Source organism: Macaca nemestrina, chromosome 9, assembly GCF_043159975.1.
Source record: "Macaca nemestrina isolate mMacNem1 chromosome 9, mMacNem.hap1, whole genome shotgun sequence".
Classification (NCBI taxonomy): domain Eukaryota; kingdom Metazoa; phylum Chordata; class Mammalia; order Primates; family Cercopithecidae; genus Macaca; species Macaca nemestrina.
In genome coordinates this window covers 25753196-25766095 of record NC_092133.1, presented here as the reverse complement: position 1 = coordinate 25766095, position 12900 = coordinate 25753196, and the positions used below count along the sequence as shown (strand labels likewise).

At 37.0% G+C, this 12900-nt stretch overlaps 1 long non-coding RNA gene across 1 annotated transcript; it reads right to left on the bottom strand.

The window, feature by feature from the left end:
- Positions 1-2169: 2169 nt before the first annotated feature.
- On the bottom strand, positions 2170-12642 carry LOC112424159 (uncharacterized). Its single transcript, XR_003014828.2, has 3 exons — positions 12551-12642; positions 7973-8194; positions 2170-5033 (listed from the first exon to the last, which is right to left on the bottom strand). It is a non-coding gene; the product is annotated as an uncharacterized lncRNA (long non-coding RNA).
- Positions 12643-12900: the final 258 nt, after the last annotated feature.

Sequence of the window (12900 nt, the reverse complement as noted above, 5' to 3'; positions counted from 1 at the left end):
GAAATAGCAGGAAAGAGAGGGGAGTTCATCCTGGTGAGTAGCAGTGACTGAGCAGGATGCAGTGACGTCCATTTTCTCCCATGCCTGAGGGCCAAGGCTAGTTCTGTTTTGGAAACTGAAGATATATTACTGGCTTAAATCAAAATACCCTCAGGCCCCAATTTACAGCACTAGTGAAATTAATCCTTCATGTTTAATAATAAGAGCATGTATTTTGGAGTCGAGCATGCTGGGTTTACATCTTTTATGTATATGATCCTGGGCCTGTGATTCTACCTGTTTAATCCTCAGTTTGGTCATCTATCTTTAGTACAGCTTGGGGTTCAGAACAAGGGTCTGACAGTAAATTTTTCCTTTTCTATGTGCTGGTTGGATAATCTTGAAAAAAATCCTTTGACTTCTCTGAGCTTCGTCATTTTCATGGGTGTCCATTGAAGATAAATAAAATAGTATAGATAGGTGGTCTGCCTTATCAAAAAAGATCAATACATCTTAAATGATATCAATATGATTCATTACACTTTGAGGGATCAGTATGTTCAGCTATAAAATGAAAAAGCTAATAGTCACTTGCTAGGGTTGCATGAAATTAATAAGCCATCATTCAAAATACTGCCCATAGAATGGGCATTCAATAAATGACAGACTGATACTATTCCAAGACAATATATGCCTGAAGTTAACAAGAAACACACATTACCACTGTATTTAGTTGATTGTGTAATTTTATGTTTAATGTCTCTTCTATGTGAGAATGAAATTCCAATAATTCAGAGAGATGCTTGTCTCGTCTATGATTGAATGTCTGGCACTAAAAACAATTTCTGATATATATGGTAAATTGATGCATAGACAAACAGGAAGGCCTAGGAAAAAACTTTTGGTGGTAATTATGGGGACATACACAGCAGGTCAATGATGTATTAGTCCATAAAAAAATCTATTGTTCAAATTATTTTTAGAGTTGTTGGAATGAGGCCATTTGCATTAAATATGCAGAGTATTAGTAATTAAGCTATAGATTTTAACTTTCTCCAGTCTATGATCTTTTGTTTCATTTACACTTTATTTACAACAAATTCATGCTCTTTCTTCCATATTCTCTAACTTTGTCTATTGATTCTTCAAATTTTCTCTTATAGATCTTATTACTTACTATACAAATTAAAAGATCTGTGGGCAAAAAAAAAAAAAAAAAAAAAAAAAAAACTATTAAAAAGTGCTTACTATTAGAATATAAGGCATTGTGTCTCCTGAGAATTAGTATAATTTTCAGAAACCTTTATTAGACCCTGGGATAAGAAGAGGTTTAGTCATGGCAACTTAACCAGTCAGCTAAGTTAGACTTACTTTTTCAACTTGCAATCTTCAAAGTGGGTAAAACTTCATTTGTAAATATTTATTGAGCACCTACTGCATGCAATGTTGTGAAATGCTGCAGTAGGTAGAATGGGGATTAGAGAGAATATGGCATAGCCTCTGTTCCCAAGAATCTTCTACCTTAGTAGTGGAGGAAAAAAATAAATCCATAAACTTGAGTATGCCACTAGAGCACCCTGATTTTAACACAAAGAAGAGAGAATGTTGAAATAATTTGGAAACAATTATTCTAAAGAATAACTAGATACCTCAGATGTATGTCTTATAGGGAACTAGCCAGGAGCTTCAGGGAAAACAAGGCTGTTATGTAAGAGAGTTTCAGACTTATTTCCCACATCTTCAATGGGCAGAGCTAAGGCTGATTAATTTATTCTCATTAATTATTAATTATCTCATTTTGTGGGTGCTCACTCTGTCCCAGGCACTGTGCAAAGCATAGGATACATGCCTTAGCTCACTGAATCTTTGTAACAACTGCTTTAAAGTTGTTAGAAGCTATGAAGGTACATACTTCTGTAAACCTCATTTTATAGTTATAGTAACCAAGGCAACAAAAGGTAAAATAACTTGTTCAAGTACACTCAGCTAGCATGTAACAGAGCTGGGATGACAAACCGATGAGGTCTGACTGCTCAGCACAGACCATGAAGCTTAACCATTAGGCTCTACTGTAGTGTTGAACATAGAAACAATAAAAACAGAGACCACAGTGAGTGAGGGTGAGCAAATAAAGGGTGAGAGGATGAAAGTATCCCAAGAAACATCACTGGAGATAAGAGGAGACTGTGGGGAGCATGAGTTTACATTAGACTCAACAAGAAAGACACAGTGAGGAAATAGTTCCATTTATTGAATGGTAACTGCCAAAAACTGCTCAAGATACTTTAGATACAGTTTTGTTAAACCTTTCTAAGTATATTGTGTGGTAGATGCTATTATTACTGTGCCCTTTTAGAAGACGAAGGAATTGAAGATCAGAGTAATCAAGTAACTTGCCTAAGATCACATAGATCCTATGCAAGAAAAGAATTGAACCCAGGGCTCTATGCTAAAGCCTACATACATAACCATTACACACACTATGCCCAATATAACAAAGGCTTGATGTCAACAAGGACTCAGGAATGGCCATTTATGTGGTCAATAAAACATAAGGTTGACTATATAATTTATTCACCAATCTGATAAATTATTTAGAATTTAAAAACAGGGGCCTATTACTATGAGTGCCAGAATGACAGGCATATGCTGTCACTATCCCAGGTGAATTAAGATGTATAGATGCCCCAGCAGGAGGATCTGGGCATCCTTCAAAAGAACAGTATCAGTAGAACCTTGAGAGTGAAGGCCAGATAGCAGTGGGTTGAGAAAAAAATTGGAGATTAGTGAAAAAAATTAAGAATTACTTGGATTCTTCGAACAGTGTGAAGAAATAAAAAACTAAGTAGAGGGGAACCCTGGGCCTGTCTGACCGTGGGCTGGGCTGGCACAATGACACATTATGGGCACTCAATAAATACCTAATGATACACTAGCAGGGATGAGGAAAGAGGCTGCTGTTAGTTTTGCTTTGTGTTCATTTATCTTGTTTATTTTCTAAGACAGAGGGATATTGAGCATATTTGTAGGCAGAGAGGAGGATCTAGTGAAAAGAAAAAGATGCAAATGTGAGGGGAAAATAAAACAAGAAGGGTTGGGGAGTTCCACATGTTCAAGAAAAGGAATTTGTCTTAGAAAAAGAGAAAAAAAACTTAAAGAAATAATGCAATGTCTTGGATATGTACGAGTATAAAGGAGACAGTTATCCATTAAGAAGTGCTCAGATCCCTGGGTGAGGATGAAGTGATGGCAACATCCATCTAAGTCTTGCTCATTGAGTGTAAATCACATGTCTGCTGAGCACCCTGCATCTGAGTATGCATCTTAAGGTAAGTCAGGCCCTTCCTGGTAGAGACAACTCAAGTACAGAGGCGATCTCAGGCGAGAAAGCCTGCAGCATGACAAGGTCCCAGGATGCAGCTGAGGAAGCCTGGACTCAATTGCCAGTTGGATCCCTGATTTGCTGTGTAACTTTGAACAAGGTGGTTTTCTTCTCAGCTCTTCAGTTTCCTCATCTGTCAAAAGGGAAACTGAACCAGTTCAGTGGTTTACAAATGCCCATAGGTCCATAGGGGGCTGTGATGGCATATCTTTTTAAAAATTGTAATAGAAGAATAGTATAGCAAAATGTACACCTAAGTGTACAACTTGCTTAATTTACATAAAATGAAAAGATACATGTCATATCATCTGTAACACACACAAAATTACTGGGACCCTAGAAATGCCTCCTCCCTTACTTCCTTCCATACACCCTCCATCTACTACTTGATAACATCCCACTACCCTGACTTCTATGAACAGAAATTAGCTTCACCTCTTTATTTTTATAAATCTAACCATACAGTTTGGGTCATCTTGTGTCTAAGCTTATTTCACTCAGCATTGTTTGTGAGATTTATTCATATTGCAGAGTACAATGCTATATATTATATTCTATTGTATAGTAGAGTTCAATGACATGTTTTGAAAATTAAGTTTAAAATGAAGTATATTTTATTTAAAGGTAAATTTATTCAACATAAATTATTTTATTTTGATTTTGGATTATATTCTTTCATCCTTTTTGTGATAAAAAATGTTCTTTATTTGAAATCCCTTGTTAACTGCCAGAAGTTTCATTTTGTCATTGTATTTACTTTTATTTTGTCTTAATTTTAATTTGCTAACTTAGCAAATTCAGCTCCATATTTTATCATTCTAAAAAATTTGACTGGGCCGTGCAGTCCCCAAGCTTAGGTTCCATGGGAGTAGAAGGTCCCCAAATTTCTTGGCTCTTTTTACAAGCCAGCTTAAGCTTCTGGTCTTTGGTTACAGCCTCCTTCGATAAACAGCTCAAGTGCACAAATTCTAAGAGGCGGCCAGAAAAGCCACAAAGACCAATTATTAATTATTGATTCATCTTGAGGGGGATATTGGGAGATGACGGCTTTTTGTTAATGCTCATAATTCACATGCATAAATAGCAAATAACCGTATCAATTCCTTCAATATTAGACCAGTTTAGGTCTTACCAGAAGCCCTTTAAGAATTGCCAGAAAGCCTGGACTAGAAGAGGACATGTGATCCCCACACAGGAAAGGACGAGAGAACAGAAATATCAAGCATAAGAGTGGGCTTCAGATACTGTGCCCCAGTGGAATTCTAGAAAGGGGAAGATGTTCCGTGGGCTGGTGGTCCTCTAAGAAAGCCTCATTACCTGAAGTAGACTTTAAAGAGAATGTAGGGACCCCTAGCAGGCACTCAACTAGCAAATATGATTTATTTAATCCTTTGGAAAACAGGATTAAATCAACCACTCTACTCATGGTTGAAATACTATGTATTGTTGGAGAAAAAGATCACATACATGCTCGCATACACCAAGAAAAGGAAAAAAAATAACAAAAAAAGAGGATTCCTCTTTCAGTTCTTGAGAGATAATTGTCTGAATGAAGTAATGGGATCCGTGATGGAATCTTCCCTTCAAGATCTATTGAAGAGAGGAGCTTCCTGCTGGCAGAATTCAGAATTTGCTTCCCCACAAGAGTGCAATTACATATTCAGCCTCTTTCCTAGAAGAAAGCAATTATGGGACAATTTTACTTTAAAAAAAAAATCAATTTGAGCTTCTGTTTTGCATTAGTAGCTACAAAAAGCAGCAGCATCTGAATTAGACAATACATAGTTACCCTTTTACAACTGAAGTAAGATGCTTTGTAAGTGCAGGTTTTCAGAAATCTGTGTGTTATATAAGGCAACACACACACAGTTGTTGTTTTTACATTTGCTTAAAGAAAACTTTTGTTTGTTTCTGCCTGGTGAGCATTCAACACCTCCCTATATGTTTTTATAGCATTTCCATCCTTGTTTTATTTTTTCAGTACTTTGAATCTTGAAGCTAAGACATGTATGAATCACATTGTCCTTTTGTAGAACCTTAGCTGTGGCTCCTGCTGCCCCATCCCCTGGGGTAATAACGCTCTGTAAAAATATCTTCCTATCATTAAAATACATGTATTTATGATGTATTTCTATATACATAAAATATACATGAATATATTGTACATATATACATAAAATACATAAATATATGTATTTATATGTACATATATGTGTGTATATAAATACACTTAAATGGTGGGAAGAGATTTTTACAGTTATATCATTAGCCTAGGGGATGGGGCTAATATACATTTATATATTTTTTATATATAAATCTTTATGTATTGATATATATTTATATGTAGATCTTTACATATTGATATTTATATATAAATCCTTATTGATATTTATATATAAATATATTTGTTTATATCTAAATCTTTATATATTTGCATATATAAATCTTATATTGCTCATTTGTTACTATCATTTTACTTTGAGACATAATTGATGAATAATTGCGTATTAAAGGTATACCACATATTTTCATGCACATATATATCACCATATAAAGGTAAACATACAAGGCGATGGGTATGCTAATTAGCTTGATTACACATTTTATTTTTGATAAAGTATAATTGGTTTCTGTGGCTTGCAAACAAGAACAGTTTCTGAGGCATATGGCGTGTGACCAATATACACCAAATACATCTGATTTTTTCAAAGACAAAGAACCCATTTTCTTTTTTATATTTCCATATTATAAATGGCATAAAGCAGATGTATAGCTTTTAAAACAATGAGTTGTTCCTGCCTGACATTGCCAAAGGCAGGAATAACAATTAGATGACCTCACAGCCCCAGCATTCAAAGCTAAGTATGATGTTTCCTGAGGAGAGACAAACATCTTAAAATCTCCTAGAGTGGGTATGGTTTCGAACAACAGAGTTTTGATATTGAAATACGAGAATAGAAATAACTTTGATGTGTTCCTGCTGTAGAATTTTCTATTACCAATGTCATTATTGTAATTTCTACAGCAACGGAGAGAATGTTTTTTAGTTAACGAACATTGTCTTCACATGGCAATGAGGGGACATGTCTTCTAATTAGCATCAGATCTAACTCATATACACTTGCTTTCTAATCCCAAATGCCATCAAGGAGAGAGTGGAGCCCAAGAGAGGGGAGGGAATACAGATGTGTGTTTCTCTTTATACTCCCAGGACATTTCATCCACTGGGGCCCAGACTCACCCCACCTTTTGCCATTGGACACTTGATGTTGTGTACCTTAAACTATCTCAACCCCTGAGAAGCCCTAAACAACTTCCTGAATATGATTTTGTGCGACTGCATATAGTTTACTTCATAACAGAACCAAGATGTCTGTTCTTCTAACGCCTCTAGCTCATCTGAAGAGTCTGTCTGAATCTGAAAATGACCAAAGTCCAACTGAGGAAGGCTTCCACTGGAGAGATGCAGAGAAGCCCGTGGAGTCAGTCTACTGGGAGTTGAATACTGTCCTGTGCCACACAATAACTATTAGGACTCTGTGAGTCCCTTAATTTCTCTGTCTCAAGTCTCCCCAGCTCTATATGTAAAACAGAGCTATTAACAGCACCCACATAATAGGTCTGATGTGAGTGGTAAATCAAATGCCAAATGTCTAGCCCTTAGAAGAGAGCTTGGCACATTAAAAACTATTCAGTAAATATTCGCTAATATGTTGCTTTAACACATGACCTTTGTGATCCCAAAATCCATACTCTCTCACCCCACTAGATCAGTACCTTTGCCCTCTCAGGGAACCATAAGGTGTCTGGGCAGGAAATCAAAGCTAGATCTTAGGCAAAGAGGATAATTTAGCAGATTGGTTCCCAAGCCTGATCATTAATAAGGCAAAGGTCCTTTTCTTAGACATGGACACAGGGGAGTAACAGGAATTTCTTGGCAAAAATAAAATTCAGAATCAGCTCATCACTCAGCTATGGAAGGCTAATTCTTCTTGACTGAGAAATACTTCCCCACCGCCCCGTGGTTTTCATCATGTAAGGGACAATCCAGATCCCTGTGGTGTCACCATTTTGTCAAACACTTTGGGGACACTCATCTTTGAAGTGGCCTTCATCATCTATTAAAGGTACTTTTGGGTTTTTTTTTTTTTAAGATGAAGAGTGTGTATGTGTGTATATATATATTCATCATCTGTGAAAGTACTTTTTTTTTTTAAGATGAATATGTATGTAATGAATATACACACATATATATGAATATATATACACACATATATGAATATACACACATATATATGAATATATATACATATATATGAATTTTATATATATATATTCACATACAGGTTAAGGTTATTTGGAGTCAAGTGTAGGTCCCAACCTGGGGATTATTTTTGGTTTAAAATGAAAAATAGCAATGAAATGACATTATTGATTTTCTTCTAGTGCCTGTAAACTGCCATTAAAAGTATAAATGCCAAATATTAACCTCATTTTCCTCACTCTATTAAAAACTATAAGAGATTGAAATAATGGAATAAAATATTAATTTGTCCCTCGGTAGTGCACAAGCCCTGAAGAAACATAAAAAGCAAAACATGCAATGAATACCTTTAATTGTAGTATTTAAAATCTCACTGACTGTCCCCACATCATTTATGGCCAGTGTAATTAAACAACATCCTAATTCAGCATAAAGAGACTCTAGGGACCATATTTTATCCCTTCAAATTGCAAGTGTCAAAGGAAGCCTTGTTTCTCAAGCCTTTGTCCTTGTGATGTTTTGACAACTTGGAAGCCCTCGTGGGTGTCTCAGACTTCTTCTCTGGTCACCTAGGAGATCAAAGAGGACAGCATTTACCTGCTTTAACGGAGGAGACCATTCACCATACACTATTTAGCAACCCTTTATTCACGAACCCCAAATTCTGATTCTGTATTGTGTCAACCTGACAACCTTTATTTCTGTAGCACAATGGTTCCAAGAAGCCAGGTTTCAGCTACACTCACCAATCACAAGTATTTCACGGAGTACTGGTGAAATTATGGAATATAGCAGTCACTATTAGCTATATGTTAGTTATAGTGCTATTGTATGAAAACTTTCTATAGAAAGCTGCTGGAAAAAGCAAAACAGTGCCATTGTGAAAACTTCTTAGTTTCAATGAAATATGAGTGTATATAGCTAACATGTATTGATCATTTTCTATGGGGTGGTGTAGCAGTTATCTATTGGCATGTTAATGCTATGTAACCAACTACCACAAAACCTGTGCCATACAATAGTCAATATTTATTATTTCTCATGAATCTATGGGAAAATTGAGCAATTTTGCTAAAGTAGGCCAGACTTAGCTGGGCTCACTATGGGTCTTCAGTCAGCTACAGGTTGCATAAGTGTTTTTGCTGATCTTGGTTGGGGGCTCCAGTATATTTTTAGGTTGGTTGGCTCTAGGCTGATGGTATGGGACACCTTTGCGATCTTCTTGTGATCTTTAATTCTCAGGCATGTTAGCCTAGGCTTGTACTTACGGTAGAATTCCAAGAGAAGGTGGGCTGATACAAGTAGGCTTTTAAGCTTCTGCATGAATAATACCTACTAACATCCTACTGGCCAAAGCAAGTCACTTGGCTTGGGACCAGAGTGAGCTTTAGAAACAAAACTCGAAATATTTTCAGCTCTTTTTCTGAGCTTTCTTTGCCAGAGTATAACACTTAGTTGGAGATGAACATCAACTGCCCTCTTTAGGTAGGGCAATCATTTTGATCCTGCCTGCCTAACTTGTGAACCTCACCTACCTGACATTTGTGGCTTTATAGACTATGAATATTATTTAACTCTTAATATCTATACCTTTAACTATCATTGTAATTAACTATAGTAGAGCTTTGAAAATAGCCAAACATACCTTCCTCTCAAACCCACCCATTTTCCAAAGAGTCAAAAATACTAGAGCTATTATTAAAGGTCTGTCCAATTGCTCATGTAGAATCCACATGGGAATTCCATTTCATTTCACCCCAAAACTGGAAACTTACCAATTGTTGAAGAACAAGACTGAAATATTGCTTAATATTGGTGATTACAATCTCACTTCCATTTAAATAACACATCACAATTTTCTACTCTGAAATCAATCTAATAAAGGATGGCTGATAATAATTGTTGGAAGTCAGAATTCTTAGTGCTACACAGGTACTAATTATCTGTCTTGTACATAATACTTTAAGAGAAAGTTCAAGTAGTGAGACAAAGTAATAGAATCTACTAATCTGGATTTATTAATATTTTATAACTCTAGCCTAATGGCCATTTCTCCAAATATTTTAAAAATTATTTATATAGAAGTAAGGAAGGGGGCTGGGCGCGGTGGCTCACGCCTGTAATCCCAGCACTCTGTGAGGCCGAGGCGGGTGGATAACCTGAGGTCAGGAGTTCAAGAACAGCCTGACCAACGTGGTAAAACCTGTCTCTACTAAAAATACAAAAATTAGCTGGATGTGGTGGCACACACCTGTAATCCCAGCCCCTCAAGAGGCTGAGGCAGGAGAATCACTTGAACCCCAGAGACGGAGGTAACAATGAGCCGAGATCGTTCCACTGCACTCCAGCCTGGGTTACAGAGCAAGATTCTGTCTCAAAAAAAAAAAAAAAAGGGGGGGGGGTGGGGGAGCTGGGCACAGTGGCTCATGCCTGTAATCCCAGCACTTTGGGAGGCCGAGGTGGGCAGATCACAAGGTCAGGAGATCAAGACCATCCTGGCTAACAGGGTGAAAACCCCGTCTCTACTAAAAATACAAATTATTTGGGCGTGGTGGTGGGCGGGCACCTGTAGTCCCAGCTACTCGGGAGGCTGAGGCAGGAGAATGGCGTGAACCCGGGAGGCGGAGATTGCAGAGATCGTGTCACTGCACTCCAGCCTGGGTGACAGAACGCGAGACTCCGTCTCAAAAAAAAAAAGGAATGAAGTACATTTTTTTTTAATGGTACTTTTTTATTCCTGAATCATCTCTTTGACATCTTGAATATTACAATTTTATTGTGATTTTCAGTTATCATTGGTTTGTCTCGTCTAGGTTGGTGGGGACCAGTTTGCTCCAAGTTTGCTGCGGCTATAGAATCCTGTGACTCCTGGCAAAATGGTGGTCACAGATGAGATTTCTTTCCACATCAGGTTGCCAGATCTCTGCCTACAAAGTGTGGCCAAAGAGTAGTAGGAGTTTGTCTTTTTCCCTTTCTAAATTTGAATTAGCAGGAAAAAAATGTGTATGAACTAGTTCTTGTTCACACACAGAGCAACTTTTTTTTTTTTTTTTGGCGGGGTATGAGTACTCTTGTTTTCTGACCCCTTCCCTCCCAGAGACGTCATTTTTTTTTTCTTTTTATTTCATGTGTCATAAAGAGGAGAATCAGACGGTAAAAACATAGGCATAAGGCTTATATATAAGCTTATTATTTGAGCTGGCCTCCCAGCCAGGTAAGTTCACAGTTCTCACTAGAGTGATGTCTGTTTAGACAAACTTTGCTGTAGGTCTCCGAGACAAAAAAAAAAAAAAAAAAAAAGGTATGAGGTTCTCCTTTTGTTTTATATCCTGAGAATCTGGCTATTTGACCAGTGAGAACACTGTCTTCGGTCTCTGCCAATCGGCAGGCAAGTGTGCCGGCTTGGGTCAGACAGCCTGTTGAATAGGCTGGAAGTTGCAGACACAAAGTCACAAGCAGCAGTATCTGTTCAGTCATGATAGTGCTCAAGTGAGTTTGTCTTAATGAGAGGTCCCAATCCATAAGGGCCTTTGTCGTCTCAACCTTCAACTGCTTGACAAACACTGAGAAAGTCCAGTCCCAGTAGCACCTTATTGGTGTCACCAATGACACATAATGGTTCAGGGACTGGAGGCACCCTAATTTTCTGTGAGAGACCAGAGACATCATTTTCACAAATACTGTTCTTACCACCTCTGGCAATGAAGGTTTTTTGCTTTCTTAGTTTATCTCTGACAGCAAACTTTTTAGATCATGGGGGCTGCATTCTCTGTACTCACTTTAGGAACACCATTTTCACCATCATGGTATTCTAAACCTGGAAAGTATTTTCATGAAAAGTCTTATTGCTTTGAGTTGCCTCTAGAATAAGTAAGTTGGTTATATTTGAAAAAATTTTAGAGAGCTCTCATCCTAAACAACTGTCTTATTGGTACAAATGGAAAAATCAAATTGAAATGAAGACACAAAGCACTGTAACAGATTGCCTTAGAGACTTCCTTAGCAATATTAAAAAGGAGAATACAGATTTAGAACAAGTTAAAATTCTTTAAACTGACCATAAATTCCCCTTCTCTGTCCTCATACTTCCTTATGTCCAGGTCCTTGACCCTCTAAAAAAAGCTCATTTGGATCTTTGGGTCTCTAATTGAAAACACATCTTCTCCAAATTCAGCTCAATTTCCTCAATAAATTCCTTCAGCTCAAGAGAAACATTTGTAACAATTTATTTGAATATGACTCTTGGCTTTGGAGTACCCATTTGTTACTCATTCTCTTTCTCCAAAGGAGAGCTGAGATCTTGGCTTGGCCTTCTGCCTGCCAGGGGTACGTATGTTAGGAGCTCCCAAGAATATGGTCGGAAAGAAATGTTGGTTGCACCCCATTTGGACATAGTATACCAACTGTTGCCAGCTCATGGAGACATTGTCTAAGTCTTTCTTCTGTATGTCTTTGAGTGACTCTAGCTCTTGGAAGAACTATCATTTTACTTTGGCTTTGAAGATGACTAGTGCATCTGTGGTGCAGCCATAAAAGGCTTATTAGTTTTAGAATTGAGTCACCTGTTTAGGTATACCTTTGGTTTTAGAACTTTGGTTTATATTCAGAGTGTAACAGAATTTTTTTTAGGTTTTCTCTCCTAAGCTAAAATGGCACTATATGCATAGAAAGAAAAAAGTTTATTAAAACATTCCAAAGATGAACAGTTCCAAATATAGAATAAATGAATCTTTTGATTTCCATCTTAGTGGGAAATCTTCTCCCTGATGTAAAGGAGCAAGTTGAAGATAATGCAGGATGGATGAGTCAAACCCTTGATACTATTTAGGTTGCAACCCAATTCTTTGAAGAATTAAAAACAAGTGTTTTACAAATTGAGTCTTTACAAAAATAGAAATATGCCTCTAGAAGAAATTCAAACTCACCTTTCCTTCTTACTAATTCCCAAACCTCATCTATGTATCTCAAGAAGCTTGTAGATACTTTAGAAAATCAAGACATTGAAAACAGAACTGTCCTGCAATTAAGAAAAGAAGGAAAAGTTTAAATAGTAATTACCCTAGACATCTGATAATAGGCAAATATGCCTCCAAAACTTCTTGGTAAATGTGCATTCTTCCTCTGTACCCTTGAGATGTAAATTTTCTACCTTTTCTTATCCAAGAACCATTACTTTTGAAATGAAATGCAAATTTAAGAAAGATAATTCTCAGATAAAATAAAACAAAGGAAAGAAAATAAACGAGGGAGGGAAGGAGGGAGGGAAGGAGGGAGG